We start from the raw sequence: 26,443 nt of genomic DNA, 5'->3' as shown, positions 1-26,443 counted from the left end.
TTAGTTGGTGCCTGCTGATGCAGGGTGACTACTCCTTAGTCACAAGGGAGAAATCTTGAGAAGAAGTCTTGAGTTCCTTTCGTGGAAAGTAGTTTCAGGATTTAAAGATGATCTCATTTGGAAGGGTCCCCGCTCCTACCTTTATTCTAAGGAAAGGGGCTGGTACGGGACTAGGTCCTGCCCATGGGTGGGACCAGGAAGGGGGGTGGTTACACCCCTCTCCCCTGTCCGGACTTTCCCCAGCTCAGGGGCTGGTGTGCCCCTGGAACTGGTTCAAGCCGGCAGATGCATAGTGAGCACCGGGGTGCCACTTGCAGTCACCTTCCTATTCAGCCCTGCCTACCTAGGATACACAAAACCCTGTCTGGGATGGTGCTAGCACCGCCCCTGACAGGAAACCCTTTGTCCAAGCTCTCCTCGCTGGAAGGACTCCCAACAGCAGGAGGTCAGACTTGTGTCTGTGGTGGCAGCATCCATTTTGTGATGCTGAGGCTCGAGTTAACTTTAACCGGGGTTCACAGTTACATACATGTCGTGTCCCTCTAGAAGGGTGGAATGCTAACCCCGTCGCCAGAATTGGCGAGGGGTTAGTATTCCAATTCGTATGACACCTTACTCGACATGTTTTGATAAAGCGATACCAAAGTTGGCAAATAACCGCGAGGATTATAATGCACTTAAGAGTATATGGTACGCATTATCATAGAACAGCTATTAGGACTTGGTTCTGCAAGCTGCAGACGGGCTCAGCTCATGCCAGAGCACCATCTCACATAATTCCAAGCACTCTGCCTTCAGGATTGTTAAGGCCTGCCATAGGAGGGACTGATAGGAATACATGTGTCCATTTTAGGGTTAGATATAGGTATACTATATCTAAAGCAAAAGGGTGATTACACCACCTTGCCCCAGATGTCGTGGAGCCAGTTGTGTCAGATTTAGATGGCCAGCCCGGGGTGGCATAATACATGCTGCACCCCCTGGTAGGCCCTGGATACACCTGTGCCCTGGGTACCTAAGGTACACTGTACAGGGACTGATAGGGTGACTCAGTATCCAATTAGATATGTACCTAAGGTACATGGAATCCATTTTACAGAGAGAGCAGTAGGCCTGGGGCCCTGAATAGCAGGGTCCCAGGTCAACTAAGTCGGAAAACCAGCAAAACACCAGGCAAAAAAGTTGGGGGTAACCATAGTCAGGTATCCACCCTCCTACATAACCCCCCCCTCCCCCCAAACGAAAGGAGATAAGGCTATCCTTGGCCAGGTAAGCCTATATTGCCTGAGTGGCCATATGAGGTGGTACATGCACTGGCATGGTTACCCCCTGTATCATGTTCCACTAAGCAATCCCTCACCCTAAGGGTATCTGAGGGTCTCCACCATAGGGAATCTCTGCCTGTGGGGTGTTTTGGCAAAGTAAAAGGCTGGTGTGGGAATGGAGTACTGAAGTGAGACTCCACTACTGTTGGGCTCAACTTCCTCCAATCACTACTCACCAAATCTGCCTTTCTTTCCAGTACTGAGTTGCTATGAGCCCTCAGGGTCAACCTCTGGCTACCTAAAGCTGGAGGCTTAGTCCCTCTGTTTGGCTTACTGGAGGGACAGGCCAGGTTTGGGGTTTTTAGGCCCCAGGTTTGGCTGTGCCCACAGTGTCCAGCTGTGGGAGGTCCCTAACTAAGTTTAAGGGGGATCCCTCGGGAGTCTGTTTTATTTTCACTTGGCTAGGTCTACTAGCTTCAGTGACCTTAATCTGCTGATTGGGGAGTTCTTTTGGACAGGGGGCCCTTTGGGGTCCACCACTGACCTCCCTGACCTCTACAGCCCTGGGTTGACTGAGGCAGGGTAGAGAGGGGCAGGTTACCTGCTCCAGACTGGGTCCCACCTTGGAAGGGTCCACTGACATCAGAGGCTCTGCCAGGCTAGGCCTGACTACCTCTGGGGCAGTTCCTTCACAAGGGGTCACATCAGTTCCCTGAGGAGGCTGATCCTTTCCTAAAGTCTGGTGGGAGGGAGATTTATCTTCCTCCTCAATGCTCTCTGTCTGAGTGGAGTGATCCATAGTTTCAGGCTTCACAACACTATTATCTGTCTGAGTTTGAGCTGTGGCCATCACAACTCCACCAACCTTTTCAGGAAGGGACTCAGTTTGGGTATGGGCTGTGACCATCACAGCCTTGCCAATCTGTTCAGGAAGGGAATCTGTCTGAGATTGGGCTGTGACTGGCACAGCCCTCCTGACCTGTTCAGGGAGGACATCTTGGACTGGGGCTGTGGCTATCACTGCCCCACTAACCTTACCATGGAGTTATACCATTTTAAAATGGGTTTCTTGCTCTACCTCAGCCCAGGCTGAGATCTCTAAATCATTCCCCAGTAGGCAATCTACAGGCAAGTTTGGTGACACGGCCACTCTCTTGCGGCCAGTGACACCTCCCCAGCTGAGATTGACCACTGCTATGGGATGATCTCTCTGCACTCCATCAATGTTCATCACCTGGTATGTGGCTCCAGGTATAAGTTGCCTTGGGGGGACTAGGCTCTCAGTCACCATGGTGATGCTAGCCCCTGTATCTCTATAGGCCTCAACTTTTGTGCCATTGATGAGGGGCTCCTGTCTGTACTTGCCCAAAGTGTTGGGACAAGCTGTGAAGTTGGCAAACCCCATGCCAGTCTCACAGACAAGAGTATCTAATTCTGGGGACCTGGTTAGGCCAGAGTCCCCAGGAACTCCCAAAGAAAATGCACCCAGATTCTTGGAGGCACTCCCACCACCTGGGGATTACTACTAGTAGTAATAGGAGGCTGGGAAGTTTTATTTGGGGGTATGTTCTCCTTATTGTTGTTGGCCTTTGGGCAACTGCTGTCAGTTTTGTAATGGCCTACCTGTTTGCAGGTATGACAATAAGTTTTCTTTTGGGTATTGGGAGAAGTTTGGGACCCACCCTTTTCAGAGGATTTTTGGGGCCCTGTGGTTTGATCAGAATATTTATTCCCACCCTTCTCTTGAGGCTTGGTTGATTCCTTCTTTTGGTCACCACCCTGGTTCTTAGGCCTAATCCTGGTTCTGACCCATTTGTCTGCCCTCTTACCCAATTCTTGTGGAGAGGTCAGATCAGAGTCTACCAGGTGCTGGTGTAATAACTGGTTCTGACAATTATTTAAGACTTGCTCTCTCATAATCAGATTGTACAATCCTGTGTAATCGGTAACCTTACTACCCAATAGCCAGCCTTCTAGAGCCTTAGTGGCACAATCAACAAAGTCAGACCAATCCTGAGACTGAGTTTTCTGGGTGTCCCTGAACAGCAATCTGTACTGCTCAGTGGTTAGGCCAAACCCATCAATCAGTGTATTTTTCAGGACTTGGTAATTGTTAGCATCCTCAGCTGTAGTAGTGAGGAGCTTATCTCTACCTTTGCCTTCAAAGTAGAGCCACAAGACAGCTGCCCACTGACTCTGGGGGACGCACTGGACAGTGCAGGCCCTCTCCAGAGCAGTTATCCATTTGTGGATATTATCCCCGTGTTTAAAGGGGAGCACTATCTTACTCAGGTGTCTAGTGTCTAAAATCCTGTCCTTTTCTCTAGGTAAAATGCTGCCACCAGTGGGGTCTGCCCCACTCAATTTCTGCTCTCTAGCAAAGGCAAGTCTTTCTTTGGCCAGGGCAAGTTCTTCCCTTTCAATCCTCAGATTGACTTCCCTCATCTTAGCTTCATGCTCTCTTCTCTGAGGGGATGTCATCCCTCTGTGAGAAGAGGTCTGAGAGCCATTGGTTCGAATGGATCTGTTAGAGCCTCTGGATAGAGACCTAACTCGTTCATTCCCAATGTTAAGCCTGCCTGAAAGTGGCCCTGGGGGTCCCCCAAGTCCATTCTCATGCCTGCTTAAGCTGTAATGTAATGTAAAAAAAGATTTATAGAGCGCAACATACACCGGACGGTTTCTTGGCGCTAAGTTGGTCCTGGTGAGTCTACTGACTTCTACCTGACCCTTTTCTGCCTCATCCCCTGACACTTCCTGATCCTCTTCCTCCTCATCACTACCTGTGCCATTGAGTTGGAGGTCAGGGTCCCCAAGGGTTCCCTCTAAGGGGGGCATGCTCCCATCTGGATTACGAGGGCCTGTGTTAGAAGCCCTCCTGGCATCATAAGTCTCTAAGAGACCAATCAGGAATGGGATGGTAGGGTTAGAACCCTGTTGTAGCTTCCTGGAGGTACACACTTGTCTCATCTCCTGGAAGCTAAGAGCTGCATATCTTGAAATGACCTGTGGAGGGTCAACTGACACAAGGAGGGCCTCTGAGTTCCCTCCTTTGTCTGACATGATTTTCTAGTGAGGTGTAAGTGTTGCACTTACCTACACTATTTGTTTGCCTACTGATCCCTTGCTAAGAGTTGTAGTCAGGGTGTGCTAGGCTCTGTTGAAGTGCAACAGCTGGTTCAGTAGAACTCAGAGTATTCTAAGCTAAGTTATATGTACCTTGGTACTTATGTGATCTTTCAAATAATATTCTTAGGATACGTCTGGTAAAACAACAGCAAGCTCAAATCCCAACCGCTGCTCACCAATGTGAGAAGTTGGCCTGATATGCAGTGCTCACTATTCTAGTGATCACTATGTATCAGTCCAAACGACCCTTATTGATGATTGGTTGTAAGTCAACCTTATAGACCAGCTATCCTAGTAGCATGGACAAGAGCAGTCTTTAGGCTAAACACTAGAGGGTGTGTTAAGCCAGCTGTTATACCATCACATATACCCCTTGAACACCAAGTGAAAGGACACCACACAAGTTGTTATGAAAATAAAAGGATATTTATTTATAACACAACCCTGGACTCTTTATGAGGACAGGGTGCTAAGCACAATACAAAACTCTTAAAGAAATACTGAAAGTCGCACAATTTACGCAAATGCCCGAGGGGCACGACAAACCATATACTATGGAAGTGGAATGCGAATTACTAGCAGGTAAGTAACTATTCTCAGAGACTTTAGAATCGCTAGGCCTACAATGCTGAACCCTTAGATTAGAAGCAGGAGGCCTAGGGGCGCTGTGTGCAGAGTGGGAACTCTCACGCGCAATGCAGGACAAAGTCTAGAGATGCTAGAAAATGCAAAGTTAGTGTTCTTGGGCGAACCCGACTAGGTAGGTCAAAAACGAAAGTGGATCTAGACACTTAGAGAGTTGTTCTACGCTGGAGCACCGTGGTACTCTGTTTACCTAGCCCAGGGGCTGCGGCTGCATAGGGTTCAAGTGTCGTTGGGAATCCTCGTTGACGAACCAGGAGCCTGAAGTGGAAGTTGCTGGCAGGCGACCAATGAAGATGTTCCGGGCTGATCCAGGGACGGATCAGTGAAGAAGAGTACCTGTAAGCAAAGGGGACCGAGTTCTGAATCACTAGCCAGTGATTAGGTGGGCACCAGGATGGCACCGGACAAGGTCAATCAGCCAGGTGAAGAGGTTACACTGGATTCTGCTGCTGCACGGACATGGGGCGCTGATTTCGACCAGGCTGGAGGTCTGCGAGCTGTCCCACGTCGGATGTCTGCTGCTGGCGATGCTGGATCCGGTGAAGGAGGCAACAAGTCTTGGCTATGGCAAGCCCACGTGGCGACACAAAATGGCGTCTGGAGTGGACCAGGAGGGTCCGAGGAAGGTCCCCTTCAAGAGGAGACAAGGGCCAGTCTAGAGGAGCTAGACCAGCGGTGAAACAAAAGTAGGACGTCGTCTGGAGGGTCACTAGCCAACGGGCAAGTGACCGGACAACGTGGCAAGCAACACAGAAGCAAAAGGCCCCACGCAGATCTGGTGGATGCTGGGGGGCTGGTCTTCGGTGCTCGTGCTGCTTGGGGCTGGAGCTTCTCTTACCCCAGTGCACCCACTCGAGGATCCCTCGGCGGTCGTGCTGGATCAGTGGCGTGCTGGTTCTGATGGTCGCCTGTTCCTCTGGTCTGGTCGCACCCACGGTTCTCAGCTGTGCTGTAGAGGCAGGTAGAGGTCAGAGATGGCAGGGAGTCCGGGTCTCGTCGTGCTGGTCGGTCTAGTTCCGGAGGAAGGACGTGCAGCAAAACCGCAAGATACTTAGTTGGTGCCTGCTGATGCAGGGTGACTACTCCTTAGTCACAAGGGAGAAATCTTGAGAAGAAGTCTTGAGTTCCTTTCGTGGAAAGTAGTTTCAGGATTCAAAGATGATCTAATTTGGAAGGGTCCCCGCTCCTACCTTTATTCTAAAGAAAGGGGCTGGTACGGGACTAGGTCCTGCCCATGGGTGGGACCAGGAAGGGGGGTGGTTACACCCCTCTCCCCTGTCCGGACTTTCCCCAGCTCAGGGGCTGGTGTGCCCCTGGAACTGGTTCAAGCCTGCAGATGTATAGTGAGCACCGGGGTGCCACTTGCAGTCACCTTCCTATTCAGCCCTGCCTACCTAGGATACACAAAACTCTGTCTGGGATGGTGCTAGCACCGCCCCTGACAGGAAACCCTTTGTCCAAGCTCTCCTCGCTGGAAGGACTCCCAGCAGCAGGAGGTCAGACTTGTGTCTATGGTGGCAGCATCCATTTTGTGATGCTGAGGCTCGAGTTAACTTTAACCGGGGTTCACAGTTACATACATGTCGTGTCCCTCTAGAAGGGTGGAATGCTAACCCCGTCGCCAGAATTGGCGAGGGGTTAGTATTCCAATTCGTATGACACCTTACTCGACATGTTTTGATAAAGCGATACCAAAGTTGGCAAATAACCGCGAGGATTATAATGCACTTAAGAGTATATGGTACGCGTTATCATAGAACAGCTATTAGGACTTGGTTCCGCAAGCTGCAGACGGGCTCAGCTCATGCCAGAGCACCATCTCACATAATTCCAAGCACTCTGCCTTCAGGATTGTTAAGGCCTGCCATAGGAGTGACTGATAGGAATACATGTGTCCATTTTAGGGTTAGATATAGGTATACTATATCTAAAGCAAAAGGGTGATTACACCACCTTGCCCCAGCTGTCGTGCAGCCAGTTGTGTCAGATTTAGATGGCCAGCCAGGGGTGGCATAATACATGCTGCAGCCCCTGGTAGGTTCTGGATACACCTATGCCCTGGGTACCTAAGGTACACTGTACAGGGACTGATAAGGTGACTCAGTATCCAATTAGATATGTACCTAAGGTACATGGAATCCATTTTACAGAGAGAGCAGTAGGCCTGGGGCCCTGAATAGCAGGGTCCCAGGTCAACTAAGTCGGAAAACCAGCAAAACACCAGGCAAAAAGTTGGGGGTAACCATAGTCAGGTATCCACCCTCCTACAATGATGTTGAGGTTATGTTGTCGAGCGACGTGGGTGAGTGGTGCCATCTAGATATTGAACAGCGTCGGGCTGAGGGAGGATCTCTGTGGGACGCCGCAGATGATCTCTGTGGATTTCGAGCGGAAGGGTGGGAGGCGGACGCTCTGGGTTCAGCCGGAGAAGATGGATGTGGTCCAGGCCAGGGCCTTCTCTTGGATTCCGGCATCATGGAGGCGTGCTGATGGGGTGCGGTGACAGACTGTGTCGAAGGCTGCCGATAGGTCCAGGAGGATGAGGGCGGCTGTTTCTCCTTTGTCCATCAGGAAAGTTGCTGTCTCAAAGGAATTGTTGATTGTTTTTCGGAGGTGGAGATGGATGCTTGCACTGGTTTTGTTGAAGACGTGGTGAGGGCAGGGGTTCAGATGGGGATCCGGAGTGGATGGAGTTCATGGTCTTGTTGGTGTATTCATAGCTGACGTTGGACCAGGTGGTCAGGCGGCTGGTGCAGGTGGTGGTCGTAGGTGTGAGAAGTTGGCCTGATATATAATGTTCACTATTCTAGTGAGCACTTTGTATCAGTCCAAACAACCCTTATGGTGATTGGTTGTAAGTCAACCTTATAGACCAGCTATCCTAGTAGCATGGATACGAGCAGTCTTCGGGCTAAACTCTAGAGGGCGTGTTAAGCCAGCTGCTATACCATCACATATACCCCTTGAACACCAAGTGAAAGGACACCACACAAGTGTTATGAAAATAAACAGTGTATTTATTTAGATCACAACAGCCCTGTACTCTTTATGAGGACAGGGTACTAAGCACACAACAAAACTCTTACGAAAATACTTTAAGTTGCACAATTTACACAAATGCCCGAGGGGCACGAAAAACCATATACTATGAAAGTGGAATGCGAAATTACTAGCAGGTAAGTACTGGACTAATAGGCTTTGGAATCGCTAGGACTACGTTACTGAACCTTCAGATTACTAGTAGGAGGCCTAGGGGACTTGGGTGCAGATTGTGCACTCTCACGCGGGATGCGGGACAAAGTCTATGGGAGCTAGTAAAGACAAAGTTAGTGTTCTCGGGCGAACCCGATAAGGTAGGTCGAAAACGACAGTGGATCTGGACCCTTGGATAGTGAGGCTATGCTGGGGCACCGAAATGCCGAAGTTACCTAGCCCAGGGGCTGCGGCTGCATAGGTCTGGAAAGACGTCGGGAATCCTCGTTGACGAACCAGGAGCCTGAAGAAAGAAGTTGCTGGCAGGCGACCAGTGAAGATTGTTCGAGTGATCCAAGCCTGGATCGAAGATGGATGACACCTGAAAGCAGAGGGGACCAAGTTCCTAATCACTAGCCAGTGATTGTGGGGGCACCAGGATGGCACCGGGCGAAGTCACCTCGACCAGGTGAGTGGGCGACGCTGGGCTCTGCAGTCTCACGGACCAGGAGGCGTTGTCGGCGACCAGGATGGAGGTGCGAGCTGTCCCACGATGGTTGATGCTGTCGACGTCGCTGGACCCAGGATTGGGGCAACAAGTCTTGGCAAATTCAAGCCCACGCGGTGTACCTAAAATGGCGTCTGGAGTGGACCAGGAGGGTCCGGGGTGCTCCTCTTTAGGAAGGGAGCAAGGGCCAGTCTGGAGCAATCAGACCAGCGGAGTTGTCGTCGTTGATCGTCGTCGGGAAGGCCACAAGCCAGCGGGCTAGTAGCCAGACAACGCGGTGAGCAGCAACAAGCAGAAGGGCCCCACGCAGATCGTGGAGATGCTGGGGGGCTGGACTTCGGTGCTGGAGCTGCTCAGGGTCGGGGCTTCTCGGACCCCAAAGCACTCACCAGAGGATCCCTCGGCGGTCGTGCTGGATAGAAGTCGTTCAGTTCTGATGATGGCCGGTCCCTCGAGGTCTCGTCTCACCTACGGTTCTCAGCTTAGCTGTAGAGGTAGGTAGAGGTCAGAGGTGTCAGGGAAGCCGGGTCTCGTTGAGCTGGTCAGTCGGATTCCAGAGGAAGGACGTGCAGCAAACCGCAGAGTTCTTAGATGGTGCCTGCGGATGCAGGGTGACTACTCCTTAGCCACAAGGGAGAAATCTTGAGAAGAAGTCGAGAGTTCCTTTCTTAGAAAGTAGTTTCTTGATTCAAAGATGATCTAATTTGGAAGGGTCCCCGCTCTTGCCTGTATCCTAAAGAAAGGGGTGGGTACGCGACTAGGTCCTGCCCTAGGGGTGGGATCAGGAAGGGGGGTGGTTACACCCCTCTCCCATGCCGGACTTTACCCAGGCCAGGGGCTGGTGTGCCCCTGGAACTGGTTCTAGCCGGCAGATGCGTAGTGAGCACCGGGGTGCCACTTGCATTCACCTTCCGGTAAAGCCCTGCCTACCCAGGATACACAAAACCCTGTCTGGGATGGTGCTAGCACCGCCCCTGACAGGAAACCCTTTGTCCAAGCTCTCCTCGCTGGAAGGACTCCCAGCAGCAGGAGGTCAGACTCGTGTCTGTGGTGGCAGCATCCATTTTGTGGAGCTGAGGCTTGAGTTAACTTTAACCGGGGTTCACAGTTACATACATGTCGTGTCCCTCTAGAAGGGTGGAATGCTAACCCCGTCGCCAGAATTGGCGAGGGGTTAGTATTCCAATTCGTATGACACCTTACTCAACATGTTTTGATAAAGCGATACCAGAGATAGCATTTCACCGCGAGGATTATAATGCACTTAAGAGTATATGGTATGCATTATCATGGAACAGCTATTAGGACTTGGTTCCGCAAGCTGCAAACGGGCTCAGCTCATGCCAGAGCACCATCTCACACGATTCCAAGCACTCTGCCTTCAGGATTGTCAAGGCCTGCCATAGGAGTGACTGATAGGAATCTGTGTGTCCATTTTTAGGGTTAGATATAGGTATACTATATCTAAAGCAAAGGGTGATTACACCACCTTGGCCCAGCTGTCGTGCAGCCAGTTGTGTCAGATTTAGATGGCCATCCAGGGGTGGCATAATACATGCTTCAGACCCTGGTAGGCCCTGGGTACACCTATTGCCTGAGTTACAGGGTCTGATAAGGTGGCCCAGTACCAATTGGATAATGCACCTAGGGTACACATGTCAATTTAGTGAGAGAACAGCTAGGCTGTGGGTCTGATTAGCAGGCCCACAGCCAGAGAAAGTTGTAAACCAGTGAAACAAAAGCAAAAAATCTGGGTGATCATAGGATTGCAGACCCTACTCTCCTACATGACCCCCCCCAAACTTTGGGACAATAAACTAACCTTGACCAGGTGAGTCTTCTTGCTCTAAGTGGAAATACCAGGAGAGCCCATCTGCATTGCCATGATCAGTGTCAGGTCTATGCTCCACTGTAAAATCCATCCCCTGTAGGGAAATGGACCACCTAAGCAGTTTGGGGTTTTCACCCTTCATCTGATTTAGCCACAAGAGGGGCTTATGGTCGGTCTGAATCTTGAAATGAGTGCCAAACAAGTATGGCCTCAGTTTCTTCAGGGCCCAAACCACAGCAAAGGCCTCCCTCTCAATAGCTGACCAATTTTTCTCTCTGGGGGTCAGCCTTCTGCTTATAAAAGCAATGGGCTGGTCATTACCATCAAAATTCAGTTGAGATAGAACAGCTCCCACACCCAACTCAGAAGCATCTGTTTGGACAATGAATGGTTTGGAGTAGTCTGGACTCTTGAGGATAGGTGCTCTGCACATGGCCTGCTTTAGGTCATCGAATGCTTTTTGATAGCTTGCTGTCCACTGAACTTTCTTTGGCATTTTCTTACTTGTCAGTTCATTGAGTGGAGTCACAATTGATCCATAATTTCTGACAAACTTTCTGCAGTAAGCAGTCAGGCCCAAGAAAGCTCGAACCTGAGTCTGGGTGGTTGGAGGAGCCCAGTCCCTGATTGACTGTATTTTGCTCTCCCATGGCTGAACTTGGCCTCCACCTACAAGGTGGCCCAAGTATATAACCTGTGTCTGCCCTATCTGGCACTTTGTGGCCTTGATAGTGAGACCAGCTGCTTGCAGTGCCTCTACCACATTCCTCAGGTGGACCAGGTGATCCTCCCAGGTGGAGCTAAAGACAGCTATATCATCAGGATATGCTGCACAGAAGTCATCCAGCCCAGTCAGAACATGATTCACCAGCCTTTGGAAGGTGGCAGGTGCATTTTTCATACCAAAGGGCATTACCACAAATTGATAATGTCCACCAGGGGTTGAAAATGCTGTCTTGGGCTTGGCATCCTCAGCTAACCTGATTTGCCAATACCCAGCTGTCAGGTCAAATGTACTTAAGTAGTTGGCAGAAGCCAATCTATCTATAAGTTCATCTGCCCTTGGTATTGGGTGGGCATCAGTCTTAGTGACTGCATTGAGACCTCTGTAGTCTACGCAAAACCTCATCTCTTTCTTACCACCCTGGGTGTGAGGCTTTGGCACTAGAACTACTGGACTAGCCCAAGGGCTATCTGAGGGTTCAATGACTCCCAACTCCAACATTTTCTGCACTTCTGTTTTGATGCAGTCTCTAACATGATCAGGCTGCCTGTAGATTTTACTCTTGACTGGCAGGCTGTCACCAGTGTCAACCTCATGGGTACACCAATTGGTTTGACTGGGTGTTAGAGAGAACATATGCCTGAAGGATTGAAGAACTTGTTTGCAATCCTTCTGTTGATGTTCAGAGAGGCTGCCACAAAAGACAACACCATCTACTGATCCATCATCAGGATTCTGAGTGAGCAGGTCTGGGAGAGGGTCACTCTCTTCCTCCTGTCCCTCATCTATGGCCATGAGCAAGCTCATGTCCTTCCTGTCGACATATGCTTTGAGCCTGTTTACATGGAGCACCCTGTGGGGGCTCCTGGGAGTTCCAAGGTCCACCAGGTAGGTGACCTCTCCCTTTTGCTCAAGAATTGTGTGGGGCCCAGACCATTTGTCTTTGAGTGCTGCTGGGGCCACTGGCTCCAACACCCACACCTTCTGTCCAGGCTGATACACAGTTAGGACAGCCTTTTGGTCATGCCAAGCTTTTTGGAGTTCTTGGCTGGCCTTAAGGTTTTCAGATGCCTTTTCCATATACTCAGCCATCCTGGAGCGGAGACCAAGTACATAGTCCACTATGCTGGTTGCAGGCTTTTTGAGAGGTCTCTCCCATCCTTCCTTAACCAAACACAGGGGTCCTCTCACAGGATGCCCATACAGAAGTTCAAAAGGGCTGAAGCCAACCCCCTTCTGTGGGACCTCTCTGTAAGCAAACAAAAGGCAGGGAATCAGGACATCCCATCTACGCCTGAGCTTTTCAGGTAGTCCATGAATCATCCCTTTTAGGGTCCTGTTGAACCTTTCAACAAGCCCATTGCATTGTGGATGATAGGGTGTAGTGAACTTGTAGTTGACACCACATTCCTTCCACATAGCAGTTAAGTAGCTTGACATGAAGTTTGCACCTCTGTCAGAGACAACCTCCTTAGGGAAGCCCACTCTGGAGAACACTCCAACTAGGGCTCTTGCCACAACAGGTGCTGTAGTGGTCCTAAGGGGAATAGCTTCAGGATACCTGGTGGCATGATCCACTACCACCAGTATAAACTTGTGCCCTGATGCTGTCTGGGGTTCCATTGGACCAACAATGTCAATCCCCACTCTTTCAAAGGGCACCCCCACCACAGGCATTGGTATAAGGGGGGCCTTTGTAGTGCACCTGACTTACCACTGGCTTGGCAAGTGACACAGGAGCGACAAAACTCCTTGGTATCTTCATTCATGTGAGGCCAGTGAAAGTGTGAGACAAGTCTGTCCCAAGTCTTTGTCTGGCCTAAGTGTCCTGCTAAGGGAATCTCATGGGCCAAGGTAAGAAGGAAACCTCTCTGAGACAAGGGGATAACCAGCCTCCTGGCCATGCAAGGCTTGGGGTCTCTTGCCTCAGTGTACAGGAGTCCATCATCCCAGTATACCTTGTGGGTACCTGTGGCGTTCCCAGCAGCCTCAGCAGCAGCCTGCTGTCTGAGGGGTTCAAGGGAAGGGCAGTCTAACTGTTCCTTCCCCAGGTCTTCTCTTGAGGGTCCCCCTGAGCCCAGGAATTCAACTTGATCAAGTTCAAATTCTTTAAGCTCAGTTTCCCTCAGTTCCTGTAGGTCAGCCTCCTTTGAGACTTGATCCTCAACCTGGGGCAAGGGGGAAGGCAATGCCTTAACCCTACTGCTCTTCTTCTTGGAAGGTGTCTGGTCCATTGTTCCAGGATCCAGCACCTGTTCAGTGGGGCATCTTCTGGCCTGTGACCTAGGCACAGCAAGCACATGTGCTGGCAAGCCTAACATCTCCATGTGAGTCCTATGCTCCACTTCTGACCATTGTGATGACTCCAAATCATTGCCCAACAAACAATCCACTGGGAGGTCTGAACTAACTACAACCTTCTTTTGGCCATTTACCCCTCCCCAGGAGAATGCAACAATCATCATACTATGACTGGTAGTGACGTTGCTGGCATTGGTCACCAGGAAATCTGTACCTGGCATGATCTGTCCAGGGTCCACAAAGTTAGGTGTCACCATGGTGACACTGGCACAAGTGTCCCTATAGGCCTGAGCCATCTTGCCATTTATCAAAGGTGTCTGCCTGTATTTGCCCAAAGTATTGGGACTGACATCAGGGGATATATCCACATCCCCTGTACAGACAAGGACAGCCTGAGTGAGTGTGCCAACTAGGTTGTCATACCCCTCAGAATCCAAGGTTAACCCAACTAGTCCCTTGGGAGGTGCACTACTACTGCTGGCTGTACTAGGGGGCACAGGTGCCTTAGGGGCTGCAGTAGTAGGAGTCTGCCCTCCTTTCTTGGTGCACTCACTAAACCAGTGAGTTTTACTTTTACAGTACTGGCACCACCTTTGTGACTGGCCTTCTTGAGTCTTCTTCTTCTGGGAAGCCTGACCCCCACCCTCTTTGGATTGTTGGGGACCTGACGAAGACTTCTGGTCATTTTGTTCACCTTTAGTATCTTTACCCTTCTGGTCTGCTTTCTTCTGACCACCCTGGTTCTGGCCCTGGTTCTGCTTAACTCTTGTTCTGACCCATCTGTCTGCCTTCTTTCCCAATTCTTGGGGAGAGGTCAGATCTGATTCAACAAGATGCTGATGCAACAACTGGTTCTGACAATTGTTTAAAATCTGTTCCCTCATGATCAGATTGTACAATCCTGTGTAATCAGTAACCTTACTGCCCAGCAACCAGCCCTCCAAAGCCTTAGTGGCACAATCTACAAAGTCAGACCAATCCTGAGACTGAGATTTCTGGGTATCCCTGAACAGCAACCTGTACTGCTCAGTGGTTAGGCCAAACCCATCTATCAGTGTATTTTTCAGGACTTGGTAATCATTAGCATCCTCAGCTCTAGTAGTGAGGAGCTTGTCTCTTCCTTTACCTTCAAAGGAGAGCCACAAGATAGCTGCCCACTGACTCTGGGGGACACACTGGACAGTGCAAGCCCTCTCCAAGGCAGTTAACCATTTGTGGATATCATCCCCTTGTTTAAAGGGGGGCACTATCTTACTCAGGTGCCTAGTATCTAAACTCCTGTTTTCCCTTGGGGGAATGCTGCCACCAGTGGAATCTAGTCCACTTAACTTTTGCTCTCTAGCAAAGGCAAGCCTCTCTTTGGCCAGGGCAAGTTCTTCCCTTTCAATCCTCAGATTGGCTTCCCTCATCTTTGCTTCATGCTCCCTTCTCTTAGGGGATGACATCCCTCTATGAGAAGAGGTCTGGGAGCCATTGGTTCGAATGGATCTGTTACAGCCTCTGGATAGATACCTAACTCATCCATTCCCAATGTTAAGCTGGCCTGAGAGGGGCCCCAGGGGTCTCCTAGTACCATTCTCATGCCTGCTTAAGTTGGCCCTAGTTAGCTGGCTAACTACTTCTTGACCTTTGTCTGCCTCGTCCTCAGATGGCTCTAGATCCTCATCCTCCTCTTCACCATCTGCAGAGAGATGGATAAGGTCAGGGTCACCTGAGGTTCCCTCTAGGGGAGGCATTGTCCCATCTGGATTAGAAGGGTCTGGGTTACCAGCCCTCCTGGCATCATAAGTTTCTAAGACACCAATCAGGAATGGGATTGTAGGGTTAGAACCCTGTTTTAGCTTCCTGGAGGTACACACTTGTCTCATCTCCTGGAAGCTAAGAGCAGCATATCTGGAAGTGACCTGTGGAGGGTCCACTGACACAAGGGGAGACTCAGAGTTTCCTCCTTTGTCTGAAATGCTGTTTCTAGTGTGGTGTAAGTGATGCACCTACCTACACTATTTGTTTGCCTACTGATCCCTTGCTAAGAGTTGTAGCCAAGGTGTGCTAAGCCTTGAGGAGCTACAACAGCTGGTTCAGTAGAACTCAGAGTATTCTAAGCTAAGTTATATGTACCTGGAGTACTTATGTGATCTTTCAACAAGATATTCTTAGGATACGTGTGGTAAAACAACAGCAAGCTCAAATCCCAACCGCTGCTCACCAATGTGAGAAGTTGGCCTGATATATAATGTTCACTATTCTAGTGAGCACTTTGTATCAGTCCAAACAACCCTTATGGTGATTGGTTGTAAGTCAACCTTATAGACCAGCTATCCTAGTAGCATGGATACGAGCAGTCTTCGGGCTAAACTCTAGAGGGCGTGTTAAGCCAGCTGCTATACCATCACATATACCCCTTGAACACCAAGTGAAAGGACACCACACAAGTGTTATGAAAATAAACAGTGTATTTATTTAGATCACAACAGCCCTGTACTCTTTATGAGGACAGGGTACTAAGCACACAACAAAACTCTTACGAAAATACTTTAAGTTGCACAATTTACACAAATGCCCGAGGGGCACGAAAAACCATATACTATGAAAGTGGAATGCGAAATTACTAGCAGGTAAGTACTGGACTAATAGGCTTTGGAATCGCTAGGACTATGTTACTGAACCTTCAGATTACTAGTAGGAGGCCTAGGGGACTTGGGTGCAGAGTGTGCACTCTCACGCGGGATGCGGGACAAAGTCTATGGGAGCTAGTAAAGATAAAGTTAGTGTTCTCGGGCGAACCCGATAAGGTAGGTCGAAAAAGACAGTGGATCTGGACCCTTGGATAGTGAGGCTATGCTGGGGCACCGAAATGCCGAAGTTACCTAGCCCAGGGGCTGCGGCTGCATAGGTCTGGAAAGACGTCGGGAATCCTCGTTGACGAACCAGGAGCCTGAAGAAAGAAGTTGCTGGCAGGCGACCAGTGAAGATTGTTCGAGTGAACCAAGCCTGGATCGAAGATGGATGACACCTGAAAGCAGAGGGGACCAAGTTCTTAATCACTAGCCAGTGATTGTGTGGGCACCAGGATGGCACCGGGCGAAGTCACCTCGACCAGGTGAGTGGGCGACGCTGGGCTCTGGAGTCTCACGGGCCAGGAGGCGTTGTCGGCGACCAGGATGGAGGTGCGAGCTGTCCCACGATGGTTGATGCTGTCGACGTCGCTGGACCCAGGATTGGGGCAACAAGTCTTGGCAAATTCAAGCCCACGCGGTGGACCTAAAATGGCGTCTGGAGTGGACCAGGAGGGTCCGGGGTGCTCCTCTTTTGGAAGGGAGAAAGGCCAGTCTGGAGCAACCAGACCACCAGTCGTCGTTGATCGTCGTCGGGAAGGCCACAAGCCAGCGGGCTAGTAGCCAGACAACGCGGTGAGCAGCAACAAGCAGAAGGGCCCCACGCAGATCGTGGAGATGCTGGGGGGCTGGACTTCGGTGCTGGAGCTGCTCAGGGTCGGGGCTTCTCGGACCCCAAAGCACTCACCAGAGGATCCCTCGGCGGTCGTGCTGGATAGAAGTCGTGCAGTTCTGATGATGGCCGGTCCCTCGAGATCTCGTCGCACCTATGGTTCTCAGCTTAGCTGTAGAGGTAGGTAGAGGTCAGAGGTGTCAGGGAAGCCGGGTCTCGTCGAGCTGGTCAGTCGGATTCCGGAGGAAGGACGTGCAGCAAACCGCAGAGTTCTTAGATGGTGCCTGCAGATGCAGGGTGACTACTCCTTAGCCACAAGGGAGAAATCTTGAGAAGAAGTCGAGAGTTCCTTTCATAGAAAGTAGTTTCTTGATTCAAAGATGATCTAATTTGAAAGGGTCCCCGCTCCTGCCTTTATCCTAAAGAAAGGGGTGGGTACGCGACTAGGTCCTGCCCTAGAGGTGGGACCAGGAAGGGGGGTGGTTACACCCCTCTCCCATGCCGGACTTTCCCCAGGCCAGGGGCTGGTGTGCCCCTGGAACTGGTTCTAGCCGGCAGATGCGTAGTGAGCACCGGGGTGCCACTTGCAGTCACCTTCCTGTAAAGCCCTGCCTACCCAGGATACACAAAACCCTGTCTGGGATGGTGCTAGCACCGCCCCTGACAAGAAACCCTTTGTCCAAGCTCTCCTCGCTGGAAGGACTCCCAGCAGCAGGAGGTCAGACTCGTGTCTGTGGTGGCAGCATCCATTTTGTGGAGCTGAGGCTTGAGTTAACTTTAACCAGGGTTCAGAGTTACATACATGTCGTGTCCCTCTAGAAGGGTGGAATGCTAACCCCGTCGCCAGAATTGGCGAGGGGTTAGTATTCCAATTCGTATGACACCTTACTCGACATGTTTTGATAAAGCGATACCAGGGATAGCATTTAACCGCAAGGATTATAATGCACTTAAGAGTATATGGTATGCGTTATCATGGAACAGCTATTAGGACTTGGTTCCGCAAGCTGCAAACGGGCTCAGCTCATGCCAGAGCACCATCTCACACGATTCCAAGCACTCTGCCTTCAGGATTGTCAAGGCCTGCCATAGGAGTGACTGATAGGAATCTGTGTGTCCATTTTTAGGGTTAGATATTGGTATACTATATCTAAAGCAAAGGGTGATTACACCACCTTGCCCCAGCTGTCGTGCAGCCAGTTGTGTCAGATTTAGATGGCCATCCAGGGGTGGCATAATACATGCTTCAGACCCTGGTAGGCCCTGGGTATACCAATGCCCTGAGTTACAGGGTCTGATAAGGTGGCCCAGTACCAATTGGATAATGCACCTAGGGTACACATGTCAATTTAGTGAGAGAACAGCTAGGCTGTGGGTCTGATTAGCAGGCCCACAGCCAGAGAAAGTCGTAAACCAGTGAAACAAAAGCAAAAAATCTGGGTGATCATAGGATTGCAGACCCTACTCTCCTACAGTAGGGGTGGTGGACTCGGTGGTGTCGGAGTTGAAGCTGTCGTGGATGTCGGTGATCTTGCAGTGAAAGAAGGCAGCCAGGGAGTTGCACAGGTCTTGTGATGGTGGGATGTTGTTGGTGTTGGAGCTGGGGTTGGAGAGTTCTTTCACGATGCTGAAGAGTTCTTTAGTATTGTGTGCGTTGCTGTCTAAGCGGTCCTTGAAGGCGGTCCTCTTGGCGGTCCTCATGAGTTGGTGGTGTCTGTGGGTGGCGTTCTTGTGGGCTGCGTGGCTGTCTGATGTTCTGTCATGGAGCCATTTGTTATCCAGCTTCCGACAGGTGCGCCTGGAGATCCGGAGGTCTTCGGTGAACCAGGTGGCTTTCTTGTTGGTGTGGTTGGTTGTGGAGGTCTTGAGGGGGGCGAGGGTATCGGCGCAGTCGTTGATCCACTGTTTGAGGTTGGTCGCGGCGGTGTCTGGGTCTCAGGGTGGTCTCAGGACGAGGTTGGTAGTAAGTTGGTCCTTGGTGATCTTGCCCCAGCAGCGGCCTGGCAGCTGTTGGGTGCGGTGGTGTATGGTGGGTTTGCTGTAGGTGAAGTGGACGCATCTGTGGTCGGTCCAGTGGGGCTCGGTGGTGTAGTTGAAGGAGAAGTGGGGGCTGGTGGAGAAGATGGGGTCCAGCGTGTGTCCGGCGGCACGGGTGGGTGCCGTCGCGAGTTGTTTGAGTCCGAGGTTGGCGAGGTTGTCGATCAGGGCGGTGGAGTTGGCGTCGTTGTTGTTCTCGAGGTGGAAGTTCAGGTCCCCGAGGAGGATGTAGTCCGTGGAGGGGAGGGCGTGGGTGCTGACGAGGTCGGCGATGGTGTTGCTGATCTGTGGTCGTGGTCCGGGTGGTCTGTAGACGAGTGTTCCTCTGAGGGTGGTGTTGGGGTCGGTGTGGATCTGGAAGTGCATGTGCTCGGCGGTGGTGAGGGTGTCGTCGGTCTTGGTCGAGACTCGGAGGGTGTCCTTGTGGATGATGGCAATTCTCCCTCCCACTCCATTGGTGCGGTCTCTGCTAGAGATCTTGTAGCCATGTGGGATGGCTATGGCGATGTCTGGTGCTGAGGTGGCTTTCAGCCAGGTCTCCGTCAGGAAGGCGACGTTGGGGCCGTGGCGTCTAGGAGGTCCCAGAGTTTTGAGCGAGTGTTGAGGAGGATGCAGCCGAGGTGGTTGGGTTCTCTGGTTGGTGGTTTGGTGGGCTGGATGCTGGTGAATCTGCAGTTCCGGCAGGCGAAGGGTTCTTGGGTGCGCTTCGGGGTGGCCCGGTAGCAGGGTTGGTCTTGTTCGGTGTTGAGTGCATGGAGGGAGTTGGAGTCGTAGAGCAGTCTGGCGTTGCGGGAGGTGCGGGGTCCAGGGTTCTGGCGCTGGGCGGCGTCCAGGCGCGGAAGGGCGCAGAAGGGCTTGCCTTTGTGCGCTCCCTGCACGCGGCCGCTGCGCGGTCGTTACGCGACCTCCATAAGAGGCGAGGCAGGAGCGGGGCGGCCAATGGGCGAGGGCACGTGGTGCAGAAGGGAAAAAGGGGGCGGGCTGCGGGGAGCAGCGGCGGTAAGCGGGGAGCAGGGGTGCAAAGATGGCAGGGGCACACGAGGGGTGCCTAAGAAACCACAAGACAATGATAAAAAACAGGAGAACAGCAGCAATACCACAGTGACAATTATAGAAGTAAACAGGAGAGCAGTGTGAGAAGTTGGCCTGATATGCAGTGCTCACTATTCTAGTGATCACTATGTATCAGTCCAAACGACCCTTATTGATGATTGGTTGTAAGTCAACCTTATAGACAAGCTATCCTAGTAGCATGGACAAGAGCAGTCTTTAGGCTAAACTCTAGAGGGCGTGTTAATCCAGCTGTTATACCATCACATATACCCCTTGAACACCAAGTGAAAGGACACCACACAAGTTGTTATGAAAATAAAAGGATATTTATTTATAATACAACAGCCCTGGACTCTTTATGAGGACAGGGCGCTAAGCACAATACAAAGCTCTTAAAGAAATACTGAAAGTCGCACAATTTACGCAAATGCCCGAGGGGCACGGAAAACCATATACTACAAAAGTGGAATGCGAAATTACTAGCAGGTAAGTACTACTCTCAGAGACTTTGGAATCGCTAGGCCTACAATGCTGAACCCTTAGATTAGAAGCTGGAGGTCTAGGAACGCCGTGTGCAGAGTGGGAACTCTCACGCGTAATGCGGGACAAAGTCTATGGATACTAGTAAATGCAAAAGTTAGTGTTCTCGGGCGAACCCGACTAGGTAGGCCAAAACGAAAGTGGATCTAGACACTTAGAGAGTTGGTCTACGCTGGAGCACCGTGGTACTTGGTTTACCTAGCCCAGGGGCTGCGGCTGCATAGGGTTCAAGTGTCGTCGGGAATCCTCGTTGACGAACCAGGAGCCTGAAGTGGAAGTTGCTGGCAGGCGACCAGTGAAGATGTTCCGGGCTGATCCAAGGACTGGATGAGCTGAAGAAGAGTACCTGTAAGCAGAGGGGACCAAGTTCTGAATCACTAGCCAGTGATTAGGTGGGCACCAGGATGGCACCGGACGAGGTCACTCAGCCAGGCGAAGAGGTGACACTGGATTCTGCTGCTGCACGGACCAGGGGCGCTGATGTCGACCAGGCTGAGGTCTGCGAGCTGTCCCACGTTGGATGTCTGCTGCTGGCGATGCTGGATCCGGTGAAGGAGGCAACAAGCCTTGGCTACGGCAAGCCCACGTGGCGACACAAAATGGCGTCTTGGGTGGACCAGGAGGGTCCGAGGAAGGTCCCCTTCAGGAGGAGACTAGGGCCAGTCAAGAGGAGCTAGACCAGCGGTGAAACAAACGTAGGACGTCGTCTGGAGGGTCACTAGCCAACGGGCAAGTGACCGGACAACGTAGCAGCAACCCAGGAGCAAAAGGGCCCCACGCAGATCTGGTGGATGCTGGGGGGCTGGACTTCGGTGCTCGTGCTGCTTGGGGTTGGGGCTTCTCTTACCCCAGTTCACCCACTCGAGGGTCCCTCGGTGGTCGTGCTGGTTCAGTGTCGTGCTGGTTCTGATGATCGCCGGGTCCTCTGGTCTCGTCACACCCACGGTTCTCAGCTGTGCTGTAGAGGCAGGTAGAGGTCTCGTCGTGCTGTGCAGTCTGGTTCCGGAGGAAGGACGTTTCAGCAAACCGCAAGATACTTAGGTGGTGCCTGCTGCTGCAGGGTGACTACTCCTTAGTCACAAGGGAGAAATCTTAAGAAGAAGTCTGGAGTTCCTTTCGTAGAAAGTAGTTTCAGGATTCAAAGATGATCTAATTTGGAAGGGTCCCCGCTCCTACCTTTATTCTAAAGAAAGGGGCTGGTACGGGACTAGGTCCTGCCCATGTGTGGGACCAGGAAGGGGGGTGGTTATACCCCTCTCCCCTGTCCGGACTTTCCCCAGCTCAGGGGCTGGTGTGCCCCTGGAACTGGTTCAAGCCGCCAGATGCATAGTGAGCACCGGGGTGCCACTTGCAGTCACCTTCCTATTCAGCCCTGCCTAGCTAGGATACACAAAACCCTGTCTGGGATGGTGCTAGCACCGCCCCTGACAGGAAACCCTTTGTCCAAGCTCCCCTCGCTGGAAGGACTCCCAGCTGCAGGGGGTCAGACTTGTGTCTGTGGTGGCAGCATCCATTTTGTGATGCTGAGGCTCGAGTTAACTTTAACCGGGGTTCACAGTTACATACATGTCGTGTCCCTCTAGAAGGGTGGAATGCTAAACCCGTCGCCAGAATTGGCGAGGGGTTAGTATTCCTATTCGTATGACACCTTACTCGACATGTTTTGATAAAGCGATACCAAAGATAGCAAATAACCGCGAGGATTATAATGCACTTAAGAGTATATGGTACGCGTTATCATAGAACAGCTATTAGGACTTGGTTCCGCAAGCTGCAGACGGGCTCAGCTCATGCCAGAGCACCATCTCACATAATTCCAAGCACTCTGCCTTCAGGATTGTCAAGGCCTGCCATAGGAGTGACTGATAGGAATACATGTGTCCATTTTAGGGTTAGATATAGGTATACTATATCTACAGCAAAGGGTGATTACACCACTTTGCCCCAGCTGTCGTGCAGCCAGTTGTGTCAGATTTAGATGGCCAGCCAGGGGTGGCATAATACATGCTGCAGCCCCTGGTAGGCCCTGGGTACACCTATGCCCTGAGTTACAGGGTCTGATAAGGTGGCCCAGTACCAATTGGTAAATGCACCTAAGGTACATGGAATCCATTTTACAGAGAGATCAGTAGGCCTGGGGCCCTGAATAGCAGGGTCCCAGGTCAACTAAGTCGAAAAACCAGCAAAACACCAGGCAAAAAGTTGGGGGTAACCATAGTCAGGTATCCACCTTCCTACAATCGGGTCAACACGGAGGCAGCAGGACAGGAGTTACGAACAATGGTCCAGCGGAAGAAGACGGCCAGAGGACGGAGCGGGACTAACATCCCCAGGGACAGTTGAGGAGAGCTGACGCCTGGCTGAAAGTATGGGGGGAAGAGACAAGGTTCATGATACCTATTGATGCAAGACATTGAGGTTGCGTCTTAGTGTACAGGTCAAGACTAATGGGTATACACAATGTGATTTAAACGAAACTAGACTAATAATAATTAGTGGATGGCTCAAATTCAAGATGACTGTGATGTGTACATGCGGGGATGGGAGTTGACTAACCCTGTGGATTTTCAGCATTTCAGGGGGGGGAGAGAGGCACTCGGCCATATTTGGGAGTGTGCAGTTCTGAATCCACGGGCAGGGGGCAGGGAGGGGGGAGTGAACTGAAGGGTCAGGAAGAAGGGGATGTTTAACTGTTTATTGCTTTATTGGTATAAAATGTGATTCTGTGATCCTAATGTGCAAAGTAGCCAGCCGAAGATCGGACGAACAAAGAGGAGTGGGCTAGTATATATTTTTTCTCCGTTGCATTGATTTGTATAATTGGGAATTGTGTACTGAATAGACATGGGGGGATAGGGATCGGATACTTTCTGTAATGACTTGGAATGTTAACGGGGTTGGTGATAAGATTAAGAGAGGGATAGTGCAACAGTATTTAAAGCAGAATTCAGCTGATGCGCTTTTGTTGAAGAAACGCACCTCGTGGGACTGAAGACTAAGGCCCTCACTAGGTGGTGGTATAAACTCTTGTACCCACATGAATCATTGAGAATTGCATTCGCAAACAGTGCGAATCGCAATTTTCGGCCGTTTGCGAATGCAATTCTCAAATTTGGGATGCATCATGCTTTTCGCAATTTTAGGAATCGCAACCATTCTCCCCTCTGCACCCTTGAAAATGCATTCACAATTGCGATTCGCAAAATGCTAATCGCAATTTGTGAATGCCTTCCCACTCATTCCCAAGAGGCCCATAGGAATCAATGGGAAGGGATTCCTTAATTGTGATTCGCAAATTGTGACTCGTAATTAAGGAATTTTTAGAAATCGCAAATAAAAATGCGATTTTTTGATGCATAGCAATTTGCAATTTCTTAATTGCAATTCCTTAATTTTTGCAATTACGAAATCGCAAATGCTAACTTTGATGCATGTGGCCGTTGGTTCATGCTAATTATATCAAGGGATCAAAGGGGAGGGCAATCTTGGTAAAGAAGAGTACACCTCTTATAGTTCATAAGACATGGGCAGACCCTGGGGGACGATTCGTAGGGACGGAGGCTCAGTGGGATAGAAGAGATATAAATATACTCTCTGTGTATTTACCGCCCGCTCTAGGTAATGCAGCACTGGAGGACCTTGGAACTAAGCTGACGGGACTCCGAGAGGGCTCTTTAATCATGGGAGGAGATTATAATATGACTTTGAATGACACCATTGATCACCACCATAGTAGTAAGCACAAAGTGAAAAAATAGGCCTAGGCCTCATCTCATTGTGTAGCATATCCACCTCTTTTTGAAAAGAGACCAAATTCCTGCATCCATCAATGTACTGGAGAATTCCCCAAGTGGGCCTGGCGGCCGGTAGACTAAGAGTCCGGAAAGAGAGATCGCAGGAGAGATCTGTAGAGTGAAAGTACAACTTTCACAATCTTTGACATCGCCATTGTCAATCCTGCAGGTGAGGTGGTCTTTGTAAAGGATGGCTAGCCCACCGCCTCTACCGACAGGTCTGTTTAGGAGGCGTATTTGATAGCCTGGGGGGACGGCATTGACCATGTCAAAGTCGTTATTCGGCGACAGCCATGTTTCTGTAAGAAACAAAATATCCAGCGTAGAGTTTTGAACGAGGATATTTATCTCGTGAGCGTGTGTGGCAAGAGACCTACAATTGAGAAGGCCAAGTCGGAGGGCTTGAGCACGTTCCTGCTCCTCCGGCGGATTGCAGAGGGCACAGCCCGTGAAAGGGTTGTCTTCCATGAGGATGAACTTACAATTGGGATGTTTATTCCGATTCAATGCTCGAAGCCTGTCTTGGGTGTACGTTATACGAGTTTGAGAATCGGGCATAGTGCCTGGGCCTAAGGCCGTCTGGGCCCGGCGGGCCCAGACGGGCTTGCCTTAGGCGCGCCTGCTGCGCTCGTCCGCTGCGCGTCCGATGGTTGCACATTTTTAAGAGGAAGAGAAAGGGCGTGTGGGCGTGGCCTAAGGGTAGGCCATGGTACGCGTTATCATGGAACAGCTATTAGGACTTGGTTCCGCAAGCTGCAAACGGGCTCAGCTCATGCCAGAGCACCATCTCACACGATTCAAAGCACTCTGCCTTCAGGATTGTCAAGGCCTGCCATAGGAGTGACTGATAGGAATCTGTGTGTCCATTTTAGGGTTAGATATAGGTATACTATATCTAAAGCAAAGGGTGATTACACCACCTTGCCCCAGCTGTCGTGCAGCCAGTTGTGTCAGATTTAGATGGCCAGCCAGGGGTGGCATAATACATGCTGCAGCCCCTGGTAGGCCCTGGGTACACCTATGCCCTGAGTTACAGGGTCTGATAAGGTGGCCCAGTACCAATTGGATATGTACCTAAGGTACATGGAATCCATTTTACAGAGAGAGCAGTAGGCCTGGGGTCCTGATTGGCAGGGCCCCAGGCCAACTAAGTCGGAAAACCAGCAAAACACCAGGCAAAAAGTTGGGGGCAACCATAGTCAGGTATCCACCTTCCTACACAACCCCCCCCCCCCCAAACGAAAGGAGATAAGGCTATCCTTGACCAGGTAAGCCTATATTGCCTGAGTGGCCATATGAGGTGGTACATGCACTGGCATGGTTACCCCCTGTATCATGGTCCACTAAGCAATCCCTCACCCTAAGGGTATCTGAGGGTTTCCACAATAGGGAATCACTACCTGTGGGGTGCTTTGGCAAAGAAAAAGGCTGGTGCTGGGATGGAGTACTGAAGTGAGGCTCCACTACTTTTGGGCTCAACTTCCTCCAATCACTACTCACCAAATCTGCCTTTCTTTCCATGACTGAGTTGCTATGAGCTCTCAGGGTCAACCTCTGGCTACCTAAAGCTGGAGGCTGAGTTCCTCTGTTTGGCTTACTGGAGGGACAGGTCAGGTTTGGGGTTTTTAGGCCCCAGGTTTGGCTGTGCCCAACAGTGTCCAGCTGTGGGAGGTCCCTAACTACTTTTAAGGGGGATCCCTCAGGAGTCTGTTTTATTTTCACTTGGCTAGGTCTACTAGCTTCAGTGATCCTAATCTGTGTATTGGGGAGTTCTTTTGGACAGGGGGGCCTTTGGGGTCCACCACTGGCCTCCCTGACCTTTACAGCCCTGGGCTGACTGAGGCAGGGTAGAGAGGGGCAGGTTACCTGCTCCAGACTGGGTCCCACCTTGGAAGGGTCCACTGACATCAGGGGTTCTGCCAGGCTAGGCCTGACTACCTCTGGGGCAGTTCCTTCACAAGGGGTCAGATCAGTTCC

The sequence above is a fragment of the Lissotriton vulgaris genome, chromosome 10 (genome assembly GCF_964263255.1).
Source record: "Lissotriton vulgaris chromosome 10, aLisVul1.2, whole genome shotgun sequence".
Classification (NCBI taxonomy): domain Eukaryota; kingdom Metazoa; phylum Chordata; class Amphibia; order Caudata; family Salamandridae; genus Lissotriton; species Lissotriton vulgaris.
The sequence above is the reverse complement of the archived record's forward strand: the minus strand, read 5'-3'. Positions refer to the sequence as shown.